Here is a 26272-nt window from a genome sequence, read left to right on the forward strand (position 1 = left end):
CTTTGGAAGAGAAACACATTTTATAAAATGTGTATCAGTCAGAATAGGTTAGGCTCTGCTGCAGAACAAACAGCCCCAAGCACTTGATGACTTATAACAACAAAGGTTTATATCTTAAAATAACAAAGGTTCTTATATCCATACATGTCTCTCATGTGTTACCAGCAAGATCTCTTCTTAGTCACTCAAGAACATAAAATGGCTGGGCACAGTGGCACACACCTATAATCCTGTAATCCCAGCAGCTTGGGAGGCTGCAACAGGGGCATCACGAGTTCAAAGTTATCCTCAGCAACTTAGTGAGGCCCTAAGTTTTTTTTTTTGTTTGTTTTGTTTTTTAATAGAAAAAAGAGCTGGGTATGTGGTTTAGTGGTTCAGCACCCCTGGGTTCAATCCCTGATAACCAGCCTCCCCCAAAATGAACATAGGCTGATGAAGCAGCCACCTCCAAGTCTGGGATGCTGAGCCAATGGGAAAAGAAAAGCCAGAGGATCTCCTACCAGCGTTCAGATGCCCCCTCACTATCCCCAATTCACTGGCTGGCATACTATAAAATGGCACCATCCAACCATGAGGGGCTAGGCCACACAACCCTCCCTTGTGCCCAGGAGGAGAAAAACAAATATTTGGTGAGTGACAGAAATTCCCACCACCTATACCATGCTATATATTCTCGTTCCCTTCTTTTTTCTTCCCTAACTTGGCTAATCTGATCTCAGGTAAACTGTGCAGGACCACACATAGCCTCTTTAACTCTAACCCTACTTGTCTTCCAAAGTTTTTTCAAGTACTGCAACAAACTGTCTTTCCATCATGTGAGTCACTGGTGAGCCAAAAGGAAAGATCCTGTCTTGCAGTGAAATTGTGTGTATTCAAGAGCTGATCTTCTAACCTCAAAAGCTTCTGAAACCACCAAAAGTTCCTTCTGATCTCCACAAACATCTCTCTGAGCTCTCTTATCCTGCTGCAATTAAACCTGTCTTCCCTCCAGTGTCAATATTCAAGATAAATAAATGATGTTCACATTCACTGCTGTTTAGTGTTTTGCTTAATTGGCAATGTCATGACTAGTACTATTTTCTTCCAATTTTCAATCAAACAGGAAACCTTTTTTAGGCACATTACAAATTAAATGAACTTTCATGTGATTGATTCCTGATCACCAATTTTAATTTGCTTCTCAGAGAGTCTGTATTTTAAATTCTAGATAACTGATTTATAAACCCTGTTTTGGAATACACTCTACTTCTTGGGGTCTTTTTCTATAGCAAATTTCTGTATTTTTCTATAGCAAATTTCTGTATCAGATTAACAGAATAAGTGTGCAATTTTAATGAATAATTATCCTCTACTTTATTCTTGGGTTGCTATCTTTGAAAAAAAGTTACAACACAATATCTACTTAATTTACAACTTTACTGAACACAATTCAAGTTGCTCTTTCATTCCACATTTTGTTTTCTACATTAACCCAGATTAGAAACAGCATTATTCACACCCCCTTCTTCATATTTATTTCTTTCAATTATTTAGTTATACATTCATCCATTTATTTTCTCAGTTACTCAACAAATATTTACTAAACATCTACTAATGCCATGCACAAGACAGGGTCCTGGAGAAAGTAAAAAAAAAAAATCACTGAATTGCCTGGCGGGAGATTCTGTGTAGCAGGGAGACACTGTGGCAGGAATTTTAGATAGTATTCTCCCTTATCTTTGTAGGATACATCCCAAGACCCCCCAGTAGATGCCTGAAACTGTGCTAAATGCTATATATACTATGTTATTTTTCCCACATATACATACCTATCATAGTTTAATTTATAGTCATGGTATGAAATTAACAACTAATAAAACTTATTTAAAATTTATACTAGAGTGCTTGCCTACCATGCAAAAAAAAAAAAAAAAAAAAAAAAAGCCCTGTTTGATCACCAGCAATACACACACACAGAGTCCAGAAAATAATTTAGGAATTGTTATTTCTTAAATTTTCTATTTAATATTTTCAGATGGCAGACCAGTGAAACTGAGAAAAGTAAAACTTTAGATAAGGGAGAATCACTGTACAATAACATGATGGCTACAATGGAGGTACAGTCAGCCCTCTATATCTGTGGGTTCTGAATCTATGCTTCCAACAATTACAGATAAAAAATATTAATTTTTTTTTGGTAGCAGGAATTGAACCCAGGTATGCTTAACCACTGAGCGACATCCCCAGCCCTTTTTATATTTTTTATTTAGAGACAAGTTCTTCCTAAGTTGCTGAGGCTGGCTTTGAACTTGCGATCCTCCTGCCTCAGCTTCCTGGAGCTGCTGGGATTACAAAGCCACCATGCCTGGCTTTGTCATTATTTCTAAACAGTACAGTATAACAACTATTTCCATAGCATTTATATTGTGTTACGTATGACAAGTAATCTAAAGATGATTTAAGGCATACAGGAGGGTTATGTAATTTATGTGCAAATACTAGGGCATCTTACTTAAGGGACTTGGGCATCCATGGGGGTTCCTGTGACCAGTTCCCCTCAGACACCAAGGGAAAATCATATGCCCATAGAGCAGTGGACACAGAGAAGAAATACCTGGGTCTGCTTGAGGAAGTCAAGGAGGGGATCAGAGTGGAGGCAGCCAGAAGGAAGTGGCCGACAAGCTGGCAGGGTGGGGGATGGAGAGTGGCTAGGGGTAGACAGAGCACTGAGGGCTTTGCCTCCCTTTCAGAAGAGTTCATATTTTACCTGGGAAGTGAGGGAGCCATTGAAGTTTTAGAGCTCAAGAGTGACAGCATCAGATTTGGTGGCAAGGTGGAAGCTGTTCTGGAGGAACATGATCCTAGATCTAGATCCTAGATCAGGGTTCTTACCTGGATCCCTGGACCTGCCAAGGATTCATAGACAGAGTGCTTGGGATCTACAAGCTCAAATAGGAAAAAAAATTATATTGTCATTGTCACTATCCTGTAACTGAAATTTAGTATTTCCTTCAAATATGAATATAGGCAACAGGTCACAGTGGAATTAGCAGAAAATGTGAATCTATCACCTATACAAATCTGGTATTTTGGTATCGTTATAGCTGTCGAAGATATCTCAAAATGTCTGTGACACTTTTACTGAACTTAATATAGATATTAGATCGTCTACATCTTATTATTTGATGAATTCATAAAAAAGCACGTCTACTACTGTCACAACTTTAAAAATAATTCGATAATTACATTTTAATATAATTCATCTTTTGTACCTTATTTTATAATTTGAGCACCTCATGTGAGAGGGGTTCCATAGTTTTGGAAGTACTGCCAAAGGGGTCAACAAAAGTCAAGAACTCATGCACCAGAAGAAGGTTATTAGTGAGGAGGTCTCTGCAGCTTGAGACAGTGATGGGGAGGACGAAGGCGAGGAGGAATTTGTGGGAGATTCTGGAGACAATGAACTTGTTGATGGATCAGGGACATGAGGCGGAGGGAGCGGTCCATATGTACCCCACTTCCCCATCAGATTTCTGGCTGGAACAGCGTTCTTCCTATGCTTATTACATCTGTTCCTTTTTTCCCATTGCTATCATTTACTTCTTAAACTTTTATGTAAGTAAAACACATAGTGTGGTTTCAAAAATTAACTATCGGGCTGGGAATATAACTCAGTTGGTAGAGTGCTTATCTCGCAAGCTCAAGGCCCTGGGTTCAACTCCCAGCACCAAAAAAAAAAAAAAAAAAAATGTATCATGGAATGACGTCCTGAAAAGCAAACATCCCTGCTCCTCTTCTCTCTGCCCACATGTCTCCATTTTTTTGAACTCTTTGGCATTCCCTTCTGTAGCCAGAATGCAAATTCTGTGCAGGCAGTCCCTTGTAATCCATAACCCCCACTGTATTTTTCACAGTAGGTGTTGAATAAATGACTATTGGATAGACTTAAGGTTCCTAGGGCACTTCCTGTTTGAGGTCCCTGTGTACATGAATTATCAGTATACATACTGTAGTAACACAAGTTCCACCAACCTGGCAATCAGGAAAACTGTTCTCTGACCTAAATCCCCGTGTTTTTGTCATTTGCTGTCTCATAAAGTAATACAGTTGCAAACAAAAATTTCATTTTCATGGGCTTCCTGTATTTTTTTTTTTAATGAAAGTAAGTTCAGTGGGGAATTAAATAATGCTGTGTGATCTTAAACCAGAAGCTGAGGAGGTGGATTTGAAATTTCCACCCATTACTTTTAAAATTTAAAATTTTGTTTTATCTTGCTGTTGCACGTTCTTGGTTGCAGTGGTTAACGTCGGGTACTACCCACACTGTAGACTGCAGATGTGGTGTAGCTGAGCACTTGGGTTGGCTCGCTGTGATTCCTTACCATGCTCCTTGTGAGGTCCAGGAATGTATAGTTTTGTGGTCTGATGTATTTTGATGGTTGCCAGATAAAATTGATGTCTGGCACTTTTTCTAGGAAAAACACATTTAGATGTTTCCAAGCTGATTTGTAGGAACTTAGAGTTATTAGAACTTTGCGGCAAAACTTTTTCTCAAGTGGCAGAAGAAATAAAGGAACTTCAGTTTTGAGGGCTGTTAACAGCACCTTCTATGAGTGCCAAAGCTGAAAAGGTTGACAAGGTACTGGATTGTTAATATGGACTTTTCTACAAAAATAAGTAAGTATTTGGATTTTTTTCCACTGCAGGAAAATGCAGTTTTATCTACCAACACAAGACTAGCCCCCAAATTTTTAGAAAAAAGCCACTTTTCCCTCTTTATTTTCTAATAACATTTTTCAGTCTGGTAACAAAAGATTACTCTGGGTTGAACCTTGAGGTTTGATTGCTGTTTACAGTTCTTGCTGTTTTTTAAGGGCAGGGAGTGCAGAGTTTAGGAGAAACAGGTTTACTGAAAAGTTAGCTTCCCAGCTGACACATGCAAATCACAGAACTTTCCTTCATTCATATTACAAATATTTTAAGAGCAAGTTAGAGGTTTTTATGAAGAAATGAGAGAGATTACCTGGTAATACGATGAGTTTCTTTTTCTTTAAACTTAACTTGCTTCTTCCTTAACACCACCGGCTGTATGACAGGTTTTTACTTGTTGGCAATGCAGTTAAGCCTCAGGATACTGTTAGAACAAAATGATGATTTAAAAAAGAAATGCTTTCAGAAATATGTTTCAGTGTTTAAGGGAGTAAACATTTGAGATTTGGAAGAATTATTTAAGCTACAGACCTTCAAATTCAACTGTTTCAAAAGCCTTGACATTCAATTAGCAGTGTAATGAAGCCCAGGAAGAGAAAACTTGGATGCTTACTAAAAGGAGGTACAAAACCAAGGCGCAGCACGAGACTGGAAGCGACCTGACCTTGTTTTGCATATACAAGAGCAGAAATGAATTAGCCCGGGTACATGTTTCTAGGAACTGGTTAAGGGAGAATGAAAAAGATAGGAGCGAGAGAAAGCGTCTGCGGGAAGAGCAATCTCACTCCTGGTTTCCGTACTTGCTACTTGAGAACCGTCTAGCCCAGCTCCTGCAGGGGCTGGCTCTGGTGTCGAGGACGTGCGTCCTGGCTGTCCAGAGGGAAGAGATCCCGGCGCCACTGGGCGATGCAGCCGCAGTTCTTTGTTTGTGGCGTGGCAGCTCCTCCCAGACGCGTCCGGACGCTGCTCGGGTCTCCCAAGACCTTATGTAAGACAGCGTCGGAAGCAGGGGACTGACCCACGTCGACGCGCTGGGAGTTGGAAGCGCACCAGAGGAGAGTGGTGTTGAGAGCCTACGGTGGGGTCAGCGTTTTGGTCTATCGCTAATGGGTTAACCTAACCCTTCAAGTAACCCTAATTAGCCTGCCACATGTGAGACTGTGACTAGGCTCTGTGGCTTCCACCGACTGTCTCCTAACAGAGCATCCGTTTTGCAAATTCAGGGTAAAGAAAACTTTTTTAAAAAAAATTATTATTAACCAGTTTTTCAGTTAGAATGAAAGCAATAACGTGCTCATGGGTTTAAAATCTCGTCAGTTCAGAAGGGTACAAAGTACAGAACAAAATTGCCAAACCCTATCCTATTCTCTGAAGAGAGCTATTCCAAGTTTCTTTTTTATTCTTTCAGAATGTTTTAATGTAGTATAAGCTTCTGTTTTAATAGTTTTTTTTTTTAAGCACCACAAGTAGTAAATGCACTATACATTCCGCTCTGCAGTTTGCTTTTTAAATTGGCTAATTTGGATCTCTTTGTATACAGATATATATAGATCTGTATTTACAGATGTATATCTCGCTATATACATAAATATGACATGTATGTATAGATCTGTGAATAGCTATATGTATAAAGATATGCATATATGCATACATATAACTTAAAGCCATTCCTCATTCTTTTCAATAACTTCAAGTGGTATGAATGCATCGTTATTGAATCAATCCCCTACCAATGGACATTTAGATCATTTCCAGTTTGGTATAGTCTAAACCTCTGTGCTAAGGTTACTGTGTGCATATGGAAAAATATATGTTGAATAAATTCCTAGCAGTGGAATCTTTGGACCAAAGGGTAGGTGCGTTTAACATGTTAATAGATATTTCCAAATCACGTTCTAATTCATTATTTCAGGCTTAATTAAATCACCATCTTTCAAGTTGTAAACAACAGTTTTCCTTAAAATACTGTTAATTTTTAAACAGCATATTTAGTAATGAGATTGAATAAGCTTATTTATTTGCTAATTAATTGCCCTCAAAGTTATATCCCTGTTCCAGAAAGGATGTCTCTGGAGTATTCAGTGTTCTGCCAGGGCCTGTGGAACTAGCCAGAAGCCTGGCTGAGGGAGCAGCCTTGACAACCTCATCCCCAGAATGGTATCACCAGGGACATGCAGGGTGTTGGGGCAGACACATGGGTGGCTTCATGCCTTGCCTGTGGTTTCAAAGAACTAACACTCTTTAGAAACCCTAGGGTAGAATTGGAAAAACATTTTAATGTGTAATAATATCATCTTCAATTAGTTCTATTCAAAAAACATTAAACACAGCTAGGCTGAAAATTTCTCCTTTTCTAACACTATTTCTTCCTCCTACTCACTATCCTTTTATGCTAGTTTTCTTTTTTTCTGTCCCTCTCTGTTTCTTTTTCATACCAACCATTTATTTTCTGCACCTACTCTTAATACCAGTTCTAGGAACTGATTTTGTACAACTGAAAGGTGATTCTGGAGAGGGAATTAACTTCGGCTGTGGGTATTGCCACAGTGACCTGACTCTGTTTCTAGATCTGGTTTCCAAAGGGATATTTCATCTGCCTGTGCCTCCAAAAGCTTTAATCATTCCACCTACACAGAAAATTTTATCTTCCCATTTTTTCATTTTAATTGTTATAGATAAAAACAACTGCTTATGAAACCAGATATCAAAACATAAATCAAATTCCAAAAACTTGTGGTTCAAGTTGCTATTAAATTGCTTCATAAATGATTATAACAATAGCACTCCAAATTACCTTTTAGATTATAGTCAACTTTTCAGGAAGTTGACAAGTATTTATTTCCTAAATTGCCTGTTTGTCTGGAAAGTGGCCCTTTCCAAACCCAGCTTCTTCACTCTCAAAACTCTTCTTAAACAGACTCAGTTACATCAAAACAGGGTCTGAGTGTTAGCAAAAAGGAAAAACAAGCAAGCAAGCAAACAAACTAAAATAAAATACATTTCCCATTTAAGGTCTGAATCTCTGTGGCTTTATAAACTACTTCATTATCATGCACAGATTTATGCCTTAAAATAAAGAAAATAAATCAATAGGCATAGGAAGCCTGCTTTTGCAAAGCTCTTAATTTCAAACCAGTGTTTCCATTAATGATTTAGAAGCCAGCAGGAAAAGAGAGGAGGTGAATGTGTTGTTGTATGGTGTTGTCCCTAAATAGCATGTTCCTCACAACTGGCAGGAAGCACCTGGGGGATTATTTGCTTTAGAAATTTGAGACAATTTTTTTTGAATAAGTGAAAGATTAAATGATTTCTGAATTCCAGAACCTTTAACATTAAAAAAAATCTGAATTCTGATGGTAATGAATTCAAGTTAATAATAATAATAATGCAAGTTAAGTAAAATACATATAATGTCAAGATAGGAAATTGAAACTGGACATTTTAACTTTAACTCTGAATCTGCTTTTCTCACTTTGACGGAGTTGACCTTCAATATTATTGTACTTTCATTTTTACAGCTCTTTACATATTCTGTAAAAAAGCTTAAAAGTGAAACAAAGATGTTTTTATCCATTAAAAATTGTACTGCCCAACTCTCTTCATATTTTAAGTTCATTAAAGACGTTAGGAGAGATTCTTTCTCCAATGTATCCTTTAATTAATAATTTACCCATGGAGTTGGTAGGATTTTTTTTTCTACTTTTGCTTTTCACAGGAAGAAATATTTCAACTCTTTTTATTATTCTTATCTTATTCCTTTAGATATAATTCTTCTTTTCATCTTGGGGAGCTAGTATAAAATTGATTTATTGTAGAGCATTCCTGTTGTTCTAACAGCTGATAATATTAACACATATTTGCCCACATTACTAGAAAGAATGCTTCTCAAGGGTTGGTAGGGGACTGGCAGCCCTTGAACACCGGAAGTTAAGGGAGAGATTTGAACTTGTATGTGATTGATCTTTGTGTCTTAAATAAGAACTAAACAAGAATTTTATGCTTATGTAATAGTACTTGAAGCAAGTTTTACTACATTTTGTTCGTATGTCAAATTGAATAATCCAGCCAGAGACCCAGGGTACCGATTCTTCTTGTCAGCAATACTTTGAAAGTAGGGATTTATTGAGACTGCTTTTATTGCCTCAGCTTTATTACTTTTGCAAAATATGTGATGGGTATTACACTTGGATTTACTAGGGTACTTAAAATCTTGTCAAAATGAAACAAGCTCTTTTGTCTGTTCGAATGTATTTGCGAGGGGGTTTGCTTTTGCTTTTGGAAGCTTATTCATTACTGAAAATAAAATATGCTCAACTTTTTCTTTTTTACAACAGTCATTTATTTTACTGATTCCAAGCCAATAGTTAGCTTTAGGAAATGCTTCACATAGCTGAACTAATTTTGTGATTTAGCTTTCTAAAAATGAGGCACATTTTCTGCTTACCCCCTTTTAGATACCTGATTTACGTATTTCTGAAGATGCATTGCAGTCTTTGCCCTTAGAAATTCAGTTAAAAGATCAGTTCTTTCTACCACTTTGTTGTTCAGATTTGGAATTTCGAGTGGGTTTGTTGTCAACTTTAATGTACCTTTGGAGAAATAAAAACTGAGTCTCACATTTCTTGCCTGTGTGTGCCCCTCAAGCTGGAATGCTTTTCTTTGGCCAACTGAAAGAGGAGCCTGCTCCTTCTCTCACAGATTAAATCTGGTTTCTCTCGTTTTAAATTCATTTGGTTCATGATGAAAAGAAAAGAAGTGCCCTCTTTTTTTTTTTTCTTTTAAATTTGAAACAACCACAATCTATAGTCCTGCTGCATCTTTGGGAGCTTCAAGTATTCAGCTATTTTTGACTGTGTGTTTGGTTAGGTGATAGAGCCTGCATTCTTTCAGCATTGAATTTGTGATTATACCTTATCGCTGTCTACAGAATGACAGCCTGAGCAATCTTGCCATTTTATTTTACCTTACTTTCTTTTCATGTCTTGTGAGCTGGAATAGGGCTCTTCTAGCTGTTTTCCAGCAGTGAAGAGAAGGCCTGGGTCGTTGTAGGGGTTCAGGGGCGTTTGCCTCACTCTGCTGACCACTCCCCTGCTTACTCGCAGTTCATACGTCTCAGAAACTTCCCATTTCACCCAGCACAAACACCTAGTTATGTAGTTGGACAGAATCACGGACAGGAGCATCCTTGGGACAAATATTCAGCACATTTGGATTCAATTCTTAGGTTTGAGGCTGTGCTTCTTGATTTTTCCTTGAGCTCTTACAATTTATGCCAAGTATGTTACATATATTGATCTACTCCCCCTCAGCGCCATGTCTGGAGTATTGGCACTCTGTCCCTTTGTTTTGCAGATGAAGAAACTGCAAAGAGGTGGAAGTAGAGGCCATCCCTTTACTTCCTGGCAGAGCTGGGATTTGAAGGCAGGTTCTCTGATTTGGATATCTGTCTTGAGATGTGGGATCTTAAGCAGTGTTATGCAGGCCGAGTAACTGACTGGGAAGTCGTTGTTACAGAGTCCTTAGGATGGGGCTCCAAGGGATGTGGGCCCAAAGCACTTGTGGACTTGATTGTTCCAAGAAAACTGCAGGGGGTTAAGGCCTCCCTGCCCTGCCCCATACCAAAGAGGAAAATTGCTTTTCCTCTTTGGGCCTCTTTCTTGTCTGATCTGTGAAACAGAAATACTATTAGGTGGACGACATATCTCTCCTTTCTAGGTATGTATTTGTTAATTTAAAATAATTCTAGATCTCACAGGAAGGGGTGAAGATACCATGGAGAAAGCCTCTACTCCCTGCACCCAGTTCCCTCCAGTGGTGGCACCACAGGTGACTGACTCGTCACACCAGGGCACTGACTTTGGTATAAAGAATATGTACAGCTCTGGTCATTTTATCACCTGTAGATCTGGGGACCACCACCAAAGCCAGGGTGCGGGACAGTTCTGTCACCTGCTCACGGCCACGCCACACGCCTCACCTCTGGCAACTACTGACTCCAACTCTCAGTTTGTCCTCTGAAATCTCTCTTTTAAAAAATAACTGTTTTTAAAATTATGCATTATCGTAGTCAGAAGAGTACAGGGAAGACTGTGACTATACTTATGTAATATTACCACACAGATTTAATAATTCATGAGAATTAATAAAAGCTACTGTCATATTTCCTTCATAGATTCATTTTAAGGCCTCTGTCCTAGCTCTGATCCTATTGACCCCCAATGTTCCCCAGAGACAAACCCTGTCCCAAAGTTATAGGATACCTTCCTGTCCAGGTTTTCACCGTTGACTACGCCACGAGGTGTCTATAAAACACTAGATAGTGCAGCTTTGAAAGTTCAAAATTCTGCATAAATAAGCGACAGACACTCATGTGAGACCTACTATGTGACAGAGTCTATTCCTGACCTTGGGAATGTGATGGTGAATAAGGCAAAACCTGTAACCTAAATATACAGATAGACAAATAAATGTAGGTTTCTGTCACTGGGTGAACATGATAAAATAGGATGTTGTGGTTCAGGTTGGCGAGGGAGGTAGGGACCGGAGGGGGAAGGCAGAGTACTGAGGAAGGGCCTTGCTCAAGATGCTGTTTCAAATCAAACCTCAGTGGTGAGAAGGAACAGCAAGGAATGAGCTTGGTGTGTTCAAGGAAGGGGGCAATGTGGCTGCAGCATGGTGGAGACCAGGGAGGTGGTGGGAGGCGAGGTCAGAGGGGCAGAGGGAAGGGCTGAAGAGGCAGCACTAAGGAGTTTGGATCTTATTAGGACTGCACAGGGAAGCCAGTGAAAGGCTTAAGCGGGATGTGGCAAGGTTGTCACATGGAGGATGGCATGCAGAGGGTCTAGAATGGGGTGTAGGAAGAGACCGTTTCAGTTCTCCAGGGAAGCCATCAACAGAGGATGATGGATACTGCGGACTATTACAGTGGAAAGCCGGGCCACCAGCTTATCTTCCGGCAATTCACCTAAGATTTTCTTAGGTTGCTCTCTTTAGATCCAGTTCATTCATTTAAATTGCTATGGATATCCCAATCTATAAGTACATAACTTAAAATCTATTCCTTCTCTTATTAGTAGGCGTTAAAGTTTGTCTTTTTGCTCCTATACACAATTCCACCCAAAGTCTCTTTATATATAGATCCTCATGGATAGATCTGAGTTTCTCTGGGGTATACATCTGGCAAGAGAACTGCTGGGATCTTTTCAACATGTTGCTTGTCAAAAATTGTTCTCCAAGGAGGTTGTACAAATTTATAGGTCCCTAGCCGTACATGAGAATTTCCATTCCTTGCGTCCTCAACAGTTAGAATTATGATTTTAACCATTGCCATTCTGAAGGATACAAAATCATATGTTATTGTTATAATGTGCATTTCTTGACTACTAATTACTTTTTTTTTTTTGTCCCTTTGTGTTTCTTTTCTGAGAATTTCTTGTTCTTATATTCTGTCCACTCTCCTATTGGACTATTTTTTTCTTATTGAGTTGTGTGAATTTAGGTATTCTGGATAACAGTCGTTTGTTGGATTTTATTCTTGATGTATGTCTTGAAAAAAGCCTTTGTTGAAGTTTGTGAACTGAAATATTTTCTTCTAATTTTTAGCTTATCTTTCACTTTTTAAAATGATGGTTTTCATTTAAAATTTCACTGTGGTCAGATTTACCAGGGTTATTTTTAAGGTGTTTTCCTACCCCAAGGCCATAATAGTATTTCGATTTTGCTTTTCATTTTTTTAAATTGACCTAAAAAAATACTTTTGCAAATGAGGTGAAGCATAGATTTTATTTTATTTTTTATTATTTTGCTTTTCCAAGTGGAAAACTAACGGATCTGGTGCCATTTATTGAATGGTCTTATCCTTTTCCTACTGATTTTCAATTTCATCTGTGTCATGTATCAAGTCTTCCCAAAGTATGTGTGCGCGTATGGCTCTTTATTCTGTTCTACTATTGCATTTATCTGTCTCCATGCCTCTGCCATTCTTTTGTAATTACTATAGCTTTATGATAAGCTTGTTATCCAGTATGCCGAATCGTCTATCTTTGTTCTTCCACATCATCTTGGTCATTTTTGATTCTTTACTCTTTGATATTAACTTAAGGATTAATGTCATTGTCAAATGCCACCAGGGGCAAATGGATATGTTCTAATTGTATTTGAAATCTATCCGTAGATTTATTTGGGGAGACTTGTCATCTTCGAGCCTTCCCATCCCATGCATGAACATGGTACAGCCTTTCATTTTTAGATCGTTTATGTGTTTTGATCAAGTTTCACTTCCTATTTGACCTTGTATTTTCTGTTAGATCTGTTTATAAGTTCCCGAAGGTTTTTGTTGCTGTTGTTAATGGAATATTTTTTAAAAATTATACCTTTTATCAGTTTTCTGCTGGTATACAGGATCACTATTGACTTTTGGATATTCATTTGTACCTAGCAACCTTGCTGAAGTCTTAACTAATTCTGATAGTAGGAGAGTCCTTGGCTTTTTTTTTTTTAATGTTCACAGTCATATGGCTTGCACATAACTTAGTTTTCCCCCCAAACCAGCATTTAGATCATCTCTTTAAGCTCTTTCCAAATTCTTGGATCCACAATTCCTTTCAGTGCTTTTGTATTATGGGTAAGAATTACACATTCATAGTACATTGTACCGTATCTTTTTTTTTTAATTATTTTTTTATTTTTACAGACTGCATTTTGATTCCTTATACACAAATGGGGTACATATTTTCATTTCTATGGTTGTGCACAATGTAGATTCATACCATTCCTGTAATCATACATGCACATGGTACCATATTTTAATATATTATATGACAATCTTTATTCTTATATCCTATTGCCTTCTCTATTGTCTTTTACTAGGATATTTTCATAAAGAATTTGATAATAAAATATTTTAAAATATATAATGATCAAAATGAAAATTTTTAAGCGATTTGATACCCTCTATCACTTGGTGATAACTATCAGCATGTGACTGTACAACCACTCGAGTATGTGCCTATAACTGAGTATGTTAACGATTGCAAGATGTGGGACAACAAGTGACAAGAGATAGAAAAAAACTGTCACTCCTCAGTATTGGTAGCATGCACACTTACACAAACACACACACACAACCAGTGGTGTGTGTGTTTAAAAACATTTGTTACACAATATATTTTAATGAAAGCATGCTCTTACAAACAAAAAGTCAAATCCAGGAAGTGAATCCAGTTTCTAATGAAGTTTCCAAGGTAGGGGACATGTCTATAAGAGGAATGAACGTCTCCTCTAAGATAGACCCTCCAGAAAAGGGCCAGTTCGAGTGTGGGTGGTTCTAGGATGATGGCCAGGCTATTCTGCAGGTTTGTAGCCAAGTGCCCGTTGCTTCTCAACTCTGGGAAGGTCCCTTCTGCCTCGGAGCCCTTCATTCTAGGAGGCTCGCCTTGACGCTGAATGGGTGGTCGCATCAAGCCCGTGAACTGAAACAACTCATAGCCAGTTTGTCACCTGGGCCTCTGCCATCTTTGCAGCTTTCTGGGTGAAACAGGAAAGGAGAAGGGCCTGTTCCTCTTGGCACGCCTCCTGAAGGGCCTGGCCTGTTGAATCTTCTGGGCCTGCTTTTTTGGGTTGTCCAAACCTCTGTGGAGTGAGGTCCAGTCAGGATGTGGTCTGAGCTGAGAGGCAGTTACAAGACTGTTTAGTTCACTGCCACTGAATCTCCTTGGTCAGAGACCAAGTCATAGCTGTTCTCCAAAGCACTGAGAGTAAACACTGCCTCCTATTTTTAGTAGTTCATTGCTTGCAAAAATAGCTCGAAATCCAGACCTTTGAGTCTCTGCAGTCTTCAGCGGAACAGACCATCCCTGTGATAACAACAACCTCATCAACAACAATAATCACCACTGATAGTTACTCAGGGTCACTGTGTGCAGGGTGTCATGCTGAGTACTCTATGTGCATTGCCTTGTTTAATCCTCATATGGGTCGTCATTGTTATTATCCTTTTTTTTTTCAGATGGGAAAACCAAGACTCAGAAAGGTTAGGCCACCTGCCCCAAGTCACAGAGCCCTTCTGAGGCAGAGTCTAGGCCTGAGTCTAAGTTGTCTTAGCCTGGCACCACAGTTCACAGATCGGGCCTCTTCTCTCTCCCCGCTTTCTCCATTCCATAGTGGCATTGGTGGTGGAATGTTTATTATGTGGGACCTGGTCTTGTTTCCTCAAAGAACCTTAGTTGGCAAATTGAATTCAAGTTAAATAATTAAGAAATTATGCATTTCTTACTCGTTTTAATTTTTTCTTTACAAATGATCTTGTTCTTCCCATGATGTTCCCTTTTTACACGGAAACTCAAGATATTTTTCCAACACAGTGTTATTTGGGGTAATTGCTTGACAGTTTAAAGGGCACCCAGCAACTGTGTGGCACAGTCTCAAAATGACCAATAAAACCATCAGAATATGAGCAAGCTCCAGGGGTGGAACCAGGGCCTGACTATTCCTTGCTGATTGCTCTACAGAAAAATCAAGTTCAGGATCCCGTGTTTACCGAGATGATTGGCACACATTATGAGAGTAACTGTTCCTGGAGAATTTCTGACTTAAATCTGTTGATTCGGTGTCAGTGTGTGATGGTTTGATTCCCAAATAAAAACAAAGGAACACTCCGCTGGAGACACATATTTATTTCTAACTTGACATCTCTAAGAAGGAAAACATGGCAGTGCTGGCCATTTCCTGGTGAGTCCTCACTGGGTACATGAGTGTATAAACATTTGAGTCACTTGGTGGCAAGGTGGAGTGTCGGGTAGTGGACTCACAGAATACCTGCATTGGGAGCTGGTCTCAAACGTGGCCTCAGGGGCTGTACCTGTGCAAGAAGGGTTGCTTTCCAAACACATTCTTTTATTCCTCTTCTTCTAAACTCATAGATTTTCCAAAAACAAAATAAAACAAAATTGAACTTTTAAAGGTACTTCTCTTAGTGGTGGGGGAAAAATGTGGGAAATAGATGTTGTAAGGAAAGGCAAAGTATAAATGTAGTATGGGGAGATGCCTGAAAGTTGCTATTCCAATAATCTGCATTCTTATTCTCTTGAGCAAAAAAAGTGATTCATTTAATCTTAATCTAATAGTTGTTTGCTCAAAAGACTTTTATTAATCACCTGTTAAAAATCAACTATAATAGCTACAATTAAAAGTTTTTTGGCTTGACACAGTTGCACATGCCGGTAACCCCAGCAGCTCAGGAGGCTGAGGCAGGAGGATATCGAGTCCAAAGCCAAACTCAGCAAAAGTGAGGTGCTAAACAACTCAGTGAGACCCTGTCTCTAAATAAAATACAAAACAGAGCTGGGGATGTGGATCAGTGGTCGAGTGCCCCTGAGTTCAATTCTCAGTAACACCCACCCCCCAAAAAAGTTTTTCAGTCAGACATATTAATTTATAGGTACAGTTAGGACTACCAAATATACCTGAACTCAGTGTTTTTAGAAAAAACTGTCATGTGTTTTTTAGAAAATTAGGCTTACATTTGTTAAAGTTAGTCACCTGTTAACATAACTGGGTAGGTTCATCAGAATATTTGCATGTTGGACCTTTTTTTAAATTTTCAGGTTGATTTCTTACACATATAGGGGAAAAGGTTTCTGAAACAATCAACCATGCCTTAACCCCTCCCCAGTTGCCAGTGGTCTTGGTGATGTTGTATGTCAAAACAGATACTGAATAGTCATTTTAAATTACCTTACTATTAATTTAACATTATATTTATAATGCATTTCAAATACATAAAAGAAAACCAGAGAATAATAAGCACCAAATGCTACCACTACCCAGGTTTAACAAGGATGATTGTTATGTCATTGTTTTTAGTAGTCTCTTAAATGAGCATGTTGCTAGGTGATGCTTAGAGTATGCAATCTATTTAGGTAGGATCAAAAATTATCCCAAACTATACCATCTGTTGCTTAGGGATACAGACACGTCTTAAGACACAAATACACAATGGGGAGGATACTCAACCACTTTTGAAGATTCATTTTCTGTTGGAAATTGGAAAGGTGAGACCAGGGACTTCAACCCTATCAGTGATGCTTTTTATTTTTATTTTTTTAAAAGCATCATCTGAAGTGAATAGGGAAAATATTAACACTTGTTGATTCTTGGAGGTTTTAGGTTAGCATATGGTGAGACAATCTGACTCTTCAAAGAGAAACTGGCACCTCAGAATGCCCCCCCCCCCATTTCAGGCACACTTATAATTGATGAAAATGCAATGATCATAGGGGGATGCATTTCAATGCATAGGTGGATGCCTCCTGCATGTATCTGATTATGAATATCATATGATTCAGAGGACAGGGGACCAGGGGATGTACTTCAGATTGCCTTGCTCCTAATTTTATTCTAATTGTCTGATGTTCTTCTGGTAGAATTCATAACCATCACCATTGTCATGGTGACAATGACATTTACTGAATGCTTTACAACATGTCTTGTCACTTGCCAAACATTTTATATGAGATATTAGTTGGGATACAGTTTCATCTGCTGTAACAGAGTCAAACTAACCATGGCTTAAGCATGATAAAATTTTGTTTCTCTTTCATACTAGAGTTTGGATATATGCTTGATCTGATGGCTTTATGTGGGCCAAGATCCAAGCTCCTTTTCTTTTGCTGCTTGCCACTCCCAGGGTATAGTCCTTATAGTCATGGTCCAAGATGGCTCCTGACTCTCCTTTGCAACTTCTAATTGTTGCTCATATTCACTGGCCAAAATTGAATCATATGAGCACATCCGGCTGCAAGAGAAGCTGGAAAATTTAGTATTTGCTGTACACAGCCATGTATGGCAGCTATAAAAACTTAGGTTTCTATTCTTATAGGAGAGGAGATGGATAGTGGGGACTACTGGAAGTCTGTGCTGCAAGTGGATAGCTTCTGCTTATTCTCACAACACTACGAGCCCAACACAAATGACCTCATTCAATACACGAGAAAAGGAGAGATTCAGTTACCTGCTGATGGTCACACAATGAGCTCTTTCTGAAGCTGCTAGATGTGGCATCTAGTTTGCTGAACTCTGCTCCGTTTTTTGTTCATCATTTAATAATTAAGGCCTAGCAAAATACTTGGTATATAGTAGGCAATCATGTTTTGAGTGACTGTATAGGCATATAAACAAACACATTTTAATATAAGCTTTGTAATAGACTCAATAGACTTATGGACAAGTTAATGAAATGATGCAGAAGAGTTTTTTTTTGTTTGTTTTTTGTTTTTTTTTTTTTTTTTTTGCGCGGTACTGGGGATCGAACTCAGGGCCTTGTGCTTGTGAGCCAAGCACTCTACCAGCTGAGCTATATCCCCAGCCTAGTTTGCTGAACTCTAATAACTAGAATCAGGGCTGAGAACCCTTGGCCTCCTGGAGATTGCCACCCTTTAAAAGAGTCTCCCAGGAAGGTGCTTTGTGGCATGTCCTTTAGAGTTGAAAGCAAGCACACATTTAATTTTGTTCAAAGAATTCTGTGATCCTTATTGAGCAATGGTTATTCCATTTGGATGTTGCCTAATTAGAACTGGGAACCTAGACCAGGGAAATGTCATTCTTCAGTTTGATTCAGATTATACCTGGCTTCTTGGTTAGGCTAGAAAATGTGTCCCCCCAAATCTTCTTAATAAGAAGGAAACATCTTACTGAAATATACATCCTCTTTCCGAGACTCATGTTGAGGACCATAGACTATCTTCTAAAAATGAAATAAAAGGTGGCAGATTTTCTAGAAAGAATTTTATTTTAAAGAGAAAAAAAGTAGTATTGAAACCAGATGTTGCTTTTCTACATCATCCAACCACTGGCATCTTCCACACAACAAAATTTGGCAGGAGGGTGACCCTTTCTTCCACCCAGATTACAATTTCCAACAGATGGCATGTGCTTAAAACAAAATTTGAAAAGGAAAACCTGGTTCCTGAAAGTTCACATGATGTTTTTCAAGCTCATGTAAGACCGAATGAACACACACCAGGAAAGACACACAACCGTACCTGCTGCAGATCTCTGCCTTTGGAAATGTTAGAAGCAGAAGTCCTTGCAGGGCTGAGGAGGGTCGGGATTCAGGGGACGCAAGTGAGGCATGCACTTCTGGCAGTAGAATCCACAAGGATGCCAGACCCTCTATAGTTTAAATAAACACAATGCAATATTTGAGAAATAAGAATATGTGCAAAATAATCCATGATGAACAAATGTCAACATTTACATAAAGACAGGCTGCTTTTCTGTTTGTTTTACCACCCTGCCTCGTTGTGCAATGGGAACATCCATTTCCAATCAGGTCCAGGCTCCTGGCCCCCTTGAGATTTCTCCCTCCCTGTGGTGTGGGTTTATGAGAGTTGACAATTATGTGAACGGATTGGATAAGGTGTGGCTTTATACATATTTGGATCTTTTGATTGTAGAGCTTTTATTAATTTTTCTCACTTAGTTCAAAATACAGGGGGTTATTTTGATGAGTATAAATAGGAGTGCACATTTTTCTTTTGCCTACGGCCCTAATATGACTCCATAAGGCTCCGTTCAAGACTTCTGGGGGCCTGGGAGTATAGTGCAGTGGTTGAACATTTGCTTAACGTGTGCCAGAACTTTGGGTTCAATCCCCGATGCTGCAGAGGAAAAAAAAAAAAAAAAAAAAAAAAAAAATCAGGGAAGGCTGCCCTTCATTCTGGATGGGCCACTGCTCAGCTGGGTTCTAATTCCAGGGCCCCATCACTTTCCGTCCATGCGATCTTGGTGCACCAGCTTTCTCTCTGTAAAGCTGAAGATAATTGTATTACCTTCTTTATGTACATGAGGTACTTGGAACTGTGCCTGGCATGCTCTGCAAACGTCACAGTAGCCTTGTAGAACTACGTAAGCATTAGCCAATTTCAGGCTTATTTCTCACAATGTCATGTCTTGTTTAATGGTGTGTCCTCTACCTTCTGAAATCACCTCCTGTGCCCTGTGAAAACATCCCACATTCCCTACTGAGATGCATTCCACTCTTGGGGACACTTGGGTTTAATGGAACCAGCATAGGCTGTGGAAAGTGACATCCTTGAACCCCAAACCTTTGGCCTAATTGGTGATCCTTTAGGCAGTTTACTGACTTCTCCAAATCTTCGCTAGGTGAGGATAAAAACGTCTATCTCCCAGGAGACTCTGTAAGATCAGAGATAAAATAGAGAGCATTTATCCAAAGTTTGACCTGTAAAAAATGCTCAATAAATATTGGTTTGCTTTAAAGCAGTCATTCATAACTGTATCTTAGGGGTTTGTGTGAATCTCCAATGGAATCTCCAACCATGTTGTCTGCTATATTTTATTTATTTTAACATACGCATACAGGTTTTTAAAGTGGTTGTTCTCCAACTTTAGCACACATGAGAATCATGCGGGGTTAGGGTAAACAACTCATTTTAGGTTGCCCTGAATTTTCCAGCTTTAGCTCTGAATATCCTTGTCCCAGGACTTCACTCAGTCCCTGGAAAACCTCTCCTGGAGGTTGATCACATCTCCTGGAGGGTTTGTGCAAACGCAGATTCCTGGGCCCCCACCTCCAAAGTTTTTCATTCAGCAAGTTTGATTTGGAGTGGAGTCTGAAAGTTTCTGTTTTTAACAAAGCTCTCAGGTGCTTCAGCCAGTCTAAGACACACTTTGGTAACACTATGCTACAGATTGAATGTATGTGTCCCTCCAAAAACTCATATGTTGAAGCACATGAATGAGTGTAAAAAGACCCTTTGGGGAGTGGTTAAGTCATGCACATTTTATCTCATGCGTGGGACCAGCGCACTTAAGAAAGAGGTGGAAGGGAGCACACTAGCTCTTTATTGCCTTTCTGTCTCTACTGTCCTGTGAAGACACAGTGATTGTCCCTCTTTTCCCTCCAACATGCAAGGACACAGCAACAAAGCACCATCTCTGAAGCAGAGAACAGGCCCTTACCGGACAACAAATCTTCTGGTACCTTGATCATAGACTTCCCAGCCTCCAAAAGTGTAAGCAATACATTTCTATTGTTTATCAATTACTTAATCTAAGATATTTTGTTGTAGCAGCAGGAATAGAATAAGACACTCTGCCAGGATATTTTCACCCTCTCATACGAATGTCCATTCTTGCTTAATAAATATTGGTTTACTTTAGAGCAGTAATTCATCACTGTCCCCTAGGGATTTGTGTCCCATCTGGAAAAGTGAAGAACTCCACAGAATTTCTCATGGCCCTGTGACATTGGTGTTACCACCTCCATTTTGTAGAAAAGAAAAACCAGGCTTAGGAGGGATTTAGTAATTTACTTGAAGACACATAGCTAGGAAGTGACCCAGGTCTGACACCACAACAGGTTTCCTCAACACTCTGTCCTTAGACCACAGACATCAGGGCTCAATTCTCTTCCTGCTAGGGAGGTGCCCTAATCCCTGGGGGCAGATGGGCTTCTGGCCAATCATTACCACAGATCTATAGTGGACAGAGGAGAGACTCAAGAGGGACTTCTGCTATGCAAATTTTACTTGCATATACTATTTCTTTTTTTTTGCATATACTATTTCTAATTAAGTTACAAACTCATGTCAAGATTTGATTTTTGCTTTGCAGATTGTATTATTTCAATGGATTTTACACCATCAGATGTAGAAGCCAGAGCTACTGAATTACCTACCAAAAATTATCTTTAAGAATTCTCTTTCATTACACTGAAATTACAGGCTGCCCTAAGTCCTAATTTATTTTGATTCTGTTTTAGCACAGCTTTACTCAATTTCTACAGTTCCCAAATGCAGCCCTGCCAATGAATGTAGGGATAAAACCAATCTAAGATTTTATTAAGTTTTGTTCCAGTGATCAATTCTATTATCTGTAAATTTGACAAGGCTTGCTTTGATATTTGGTTTATATTGATCTTTTCTCTTTTTCATTTTTCACAAAAGAGGCCTAGGTCAGCTGACCTTTCTGTTTTCCTCAAAAGCCTTTACTCAGAGAACTGGTCAGTTGGATCTTGGCCCTGACCAACTGGTTCTATTTTGGACTCAACACCCAGTCAGGCCTTGTCATTTCTGGGATTTCAACTTTTCCACATGGCCCTGGGGAATGTTGTCCTTTGATACTGTGAGATTCTAGAAGGACCCTGGGAGCAATACCTACCTCATGGGGTTTTGAAGCAAAACAAGGAGATGTGTCCAAAATGCTGAACTTGGCACCTGGCATATGGTGGCTGCTCAACCAAGTCCTGCCCGCCCTATGTTCAAAAAAGCTCTTTGATCTGCCATCTTGCCTTCACCTTCCCTCCCAACTCAGGGCCTTCGCACTGTGATTTCCTGCCTGAAATCCAACCCCATTCCCAGTCTAGGTTGATCCCCCTGTTGTATTTAATGGTACTGTGTGATGCTCCTTTGAAGAACCAACCACAGGGGCATTATACATGTTTTTTCCTGTGGTTATTTTATGACTTTCTTCTTCCTTTACCAGACTGCCTGTGGCATTGGCTCTTAGGAGCCACTCAGACCAGCCTTCACATTGAATGCTTTTATTGTCCCAGCTGCAAGAAGTATGGCTCTCAGCTGCTAGCCCTTGGCCTTGCTTTAGCTGAGCCGCCCAAGCCCATGCCCCTTCTAATGACTGATCTTCATGGCAGTGTGACAGCCTGGTTCTCTCACACACTGGGCACAACTCTGAAAGGTCACCCATCTTTATAATCCTTGTGGGAATGGTCTAGTCTACCATTTCATATTTTGACATTGGCCTGTGTGGCCTTCCCTTCTTCCACTGGGAGTTGATCTCAAGCAGACTCCCTAATGCAACTCCTGCATTCTATGCTCTGTCTCAGAGTTGGCCCCTTGGGAACCCATGCCAGGGTAAGGAAATGAATCCATGTTTGCCAAATGTGTGTGTTCTCGGAGTCTCTCACAGTCCCTGGGACCAGTAGGATCTCTGAAGATACTTGAGAAATGAACGGATGAATCAGTGGTGGTACTATCATTGGTAACTTTGACCTTACACCCCATCCCTCTCCTTTCTTCAAAGCGAATATAATCTCTGCACAAGAATTTCTTGTGTTACTATCCAGGGATTTCTTTTCTTCCCTCTTCATTCCCTTCTTTTTTCCCTTCCCCTACTGCCTCTCCCTTTTCTATGGCTCTGTCTAGCAATAGCCCTTAGATGTAGCGAAGGAGGGAGGAGAAAGCTGAAGAGAGGTGCTGAGAGATGGAGATGGGAAACAGCCAAACGAGTTTAGAGGCTAGTTCAGTAACTCTAGCACTTTCTATCTGAGGAGCCCTGTGAAAAAGGGTAATGCCAAAACAGAGGAAATCAATATCCCAAGGCCCTGCTAATTGCATGGCTGTCAGAAGGTATTTTCTCATTTTGAATGAGAAGAAAGAGCCTTTTAAAACAACAAAGCTACTGTATAAATAGAAAGAGGAGAGAGAGGCCTTGCTCACATTCTGAGTCCACATGAAGAATGGCCTCTTTGTTATTAACTTCCCATCCTGCTGTACAGCCTTCTGCATCTTTGCTTTATTTCCCGCAGCCCATGTTATCCTTGTCCTCATTGTTGTTGTTGTTGTTTTTTCAAGGCTTCTGGGAAAAAGTACCATATTCAAAAGTGCTCAGAATTCTGAATTTGAGACCTAGCTCTGCCACTTCAGCAGCCATGTAGCGTCTCAGTCTTATTGTCCGATCTGGAAAGTGGGCATTTGTGAACCAAGGTGAACAGCTGGATGATGGGGAGACTGGAAGAAGACAATGGATGTGAACGAGCTTTGAAAATTGCGACAGAGTCCAAAGAGAAATTGTCATTGTCATTTAATTTTCAGTGAAACTGAGTTTGAAAGTTAAAACTGGTACCAAAGAAGGAAAGAAAAAAAAAAACGCCCTTCAAAACTAAACATAGAGCTGGGCGTGGTGGCTCACGCTCGTAATCCCAGCAACTTGGAAGTCCAAGGCAGAAGGATTGCAAGTTCAAAGCCATCCTCAGCAACTTAGCAAGACCTTGTCTCAAAAAATAAATAAATAAATAAATAAATTATAATTAATTAATTTAATTTAATTAAATAAAAAGGGCTGGAGAATGTAGCTTAGCACCTCTGGGTTCAATCCCCACCACCCAAAACCAAACCAAACCAAACCAACCAGCCAACAAACAAAAGTTCAACTAAATAGAAAGATTTTTAAAAATTATTATTCCTCCCTTTGCATAATGTTTGGAAAAGGCCCCGGTTAACTCCCATGATTAAGAATCAACTATCACTGTAGTGAACTGTGGACGTTAGACTTCTATGGAGAACAGCCATTTTTTCACTTATTCATCGGTGCAGGATGCGTTTAGGAAGGCACCTGTTCTCTGGATCGGGGTTTTGGGTTGATCAGGTAGATGCTATGGTCACTGCTGAATTAGTACTTCTATTTGTTTCTCTTCTAAGGCGTCCCCGGTGTTCAGATGCGGCCTTGCTTTTCCTCCAAACACACGATGCTCCGAGAATTGACACTATTAGAGATAAGCTGTCGCCCTCAAGTCTGAGTGTGCAGGGATCCATGTTGTCCTTGGTGTAGAGCAATTTCCCTGAATACCTGCTTATCACCTCATGTCCTAAATTCATTTCTTCCTTGTAAAGAAGGCAGACTGATGAGGATCCTTGGGAGGCGTGGAGGCTTCCAGGGGCTACCTCTTTAATGCTGACAGATTGTTAAGTCCTTACAATATTTGAGGGAAGCAGAGATCTTAGAATCGTTTCACAATCAAACGCGAGAACTTGGGAATGAAATGTGGCCACATTTTCAACAGAGTTGGATAGATCTCCCGCCTATCAGGGGTGGGCTTTTAAAAGCCTTTGTCTCAGGTACAGGGGTTTCCCTGAAGGGTGAGCTCTACATTCTAGGTGGAATGAAGTGAAATCTGAATAGATAGAGCACCAACAGCACAAAGCAAGCAGACCAATACTGTGAGCGAAGTGCTTCTCCTTCTACCACTAAGATGTGGCTTAGCACCTCTAGGTTCAATCCCCAGCACCCAAAACCAAACCAAACCAAGATGGTAAGAGTAGAAGCCTCTGGAAGACAGCACTCTGGTCTTACACCTCCATGACCCTTTATAATTCTGGTAGACCCTATGTAAATGTGGTATTGTGTTATTCCCCTGCTTAAAATCCTTCAGTGACTCTCCAAGGCCTCTGAGATGAAATCTAGACTTCTTATTTTGGCAATGAGGCCCCTCCTGATTAGACCCGAGCTCACCTAATGTTTAAACTCCAAACTGCAGTTACTTGGAACAAATTGCAGTGTTCTGAGCTTGACCTAATTCAATGCACTTGTGGATGCTCTTTCTCTGCCTTTTTTCCACCAGGCTAATTTCTTCTCTTTCTTTTCAGGTCCCGTTCAGGATCTATTTAGGTTTTGTTTGTTTGTTTGTTTTTTCTGCAATCCACAGTGCTGGAGACTCGAACCCGGGCCTTGCGCATGCGAGGCAGGCAATCTACATGATGGGCTATATCGTTAGCACTCAGGATCTCTTTAGGGATGGTTGCCCTGAGTCCCCACTGGGTTGGGTCTCCCTCTCCTGAGCTACCTGTTGTTCTGCCAGAGCCCTTGACATTCTGCCTTGCTCACCTGTGATTTGCTTGCCTGTGCCTACCTCAGGACCATTCTCCCAGAGCACAAGGGCTGTGTCTTGGTCATGGTTCGTTCCCAGAGTCCAGTGCAGTGCTTGGGATGTAGGAGTTCCGTAGTCCTTGTTGGTTAGCTTTCTCAGTGAACGGTTGCTTCAGATTCCATCCCTCCTCTCCGTGGGCACCAGGCTCACTGGCTTGTTTTTCCATGGCCTCACTGGGAAGGGATTGCAGAGTGGATGGAGAAGGCTGTGTCTAGGGTGGAACTTGTCCTAGGGTGGAACTTGTCCCTCTCAAATGGCTTACCACACTGGCGGTTATAGCTCTGCTGATCTCCATTTTAATTGAATTAAGGCATTATCCTGTGGGAGCTAAAAATGCCACAAATAATTCACATAAGAAATGGGATATTAAAGTAGAAGGGACCTTGCCTATTACAGGGTCCATCCTTTTCATCAGAAAGCAGGCTCAGGCAGAAAGGTTTTTTCCCAGGCTCTTGAGGTTCGTTAATGGCTGGAGAGGACATCTGTCACATTTGCCTACTTCATCCCTTTCCACTCCCAGTTCTGGCATGTTGAGCCGTGGTGACTTCATTCCCATTTCCAGTATGACATGTGAACGAAGCTGGACAATCAGAAAATTGGGGCATATGTTCCTAGGGGGACAATCAAAGCCAGTAAGACTTGATTTCAGGACACTGGGAAAGAGAAGTTTACTCTTTTGGGATTGCTGAGAGGTAAGATGCAAATTTGAGACTGTTGAAAGCCATTTTGTCAGTATAGGTGGAGGACCATTTCCAAGAGATAGAAAGAGTCTGTTTCAGTGACATCATTGGAGACCCTGATATAGCCATGACTGACCCCTGATCCCTATAGGAATTAGTAACTGGGCTATTTGGATTAGTCTTTGCTAAGTTGGGTTCTGTAACCTTCAACTAATTAACC

At 40.1% G+C, this 26272-nt stretch overlaps 1 protein-coding gene and 1 long non-coding RNA gene across 2 annotated transcripts in view; one reads left to right on the forward strand and one right to left on the reverse strand.

Moving 5' to 3' along the window:
- Positions 1 to 26272, forward strand: part of CRADD (CARD and death domain containing adaptor protein) — a 249886-nt gene that overhangs the window by 11001 nt on the left and 212613 nt on the right. The window lies entirely within an intron of this gene.
- Positions 2269 to 5908, reverse strand: LOC306662761. Its single transcript, XR_013764222.1, has 3 exons — positions 5221 to 5908; positions 5003 to 5113; positions 2269 to 4450 (listed from the first exon to the last, which is right to left on the reverse strand). It is a non-coding gene; the product is annotated as an uncharacterized lncRNA (long non-coding RNA).

The sequence above is a fragment of the Sciurus vulgaris genome (genome assembly GCF_902686455.1).
Source record: "Sciurus vulgaris genome assembly, chromosome: 5".
NCBI classification, from domain to species: Eukaryota; Metazoa; Chordata; class Mammalia; order Rodentia; family Sciuridae; genus Sciurus; species Sciurus vulgaris.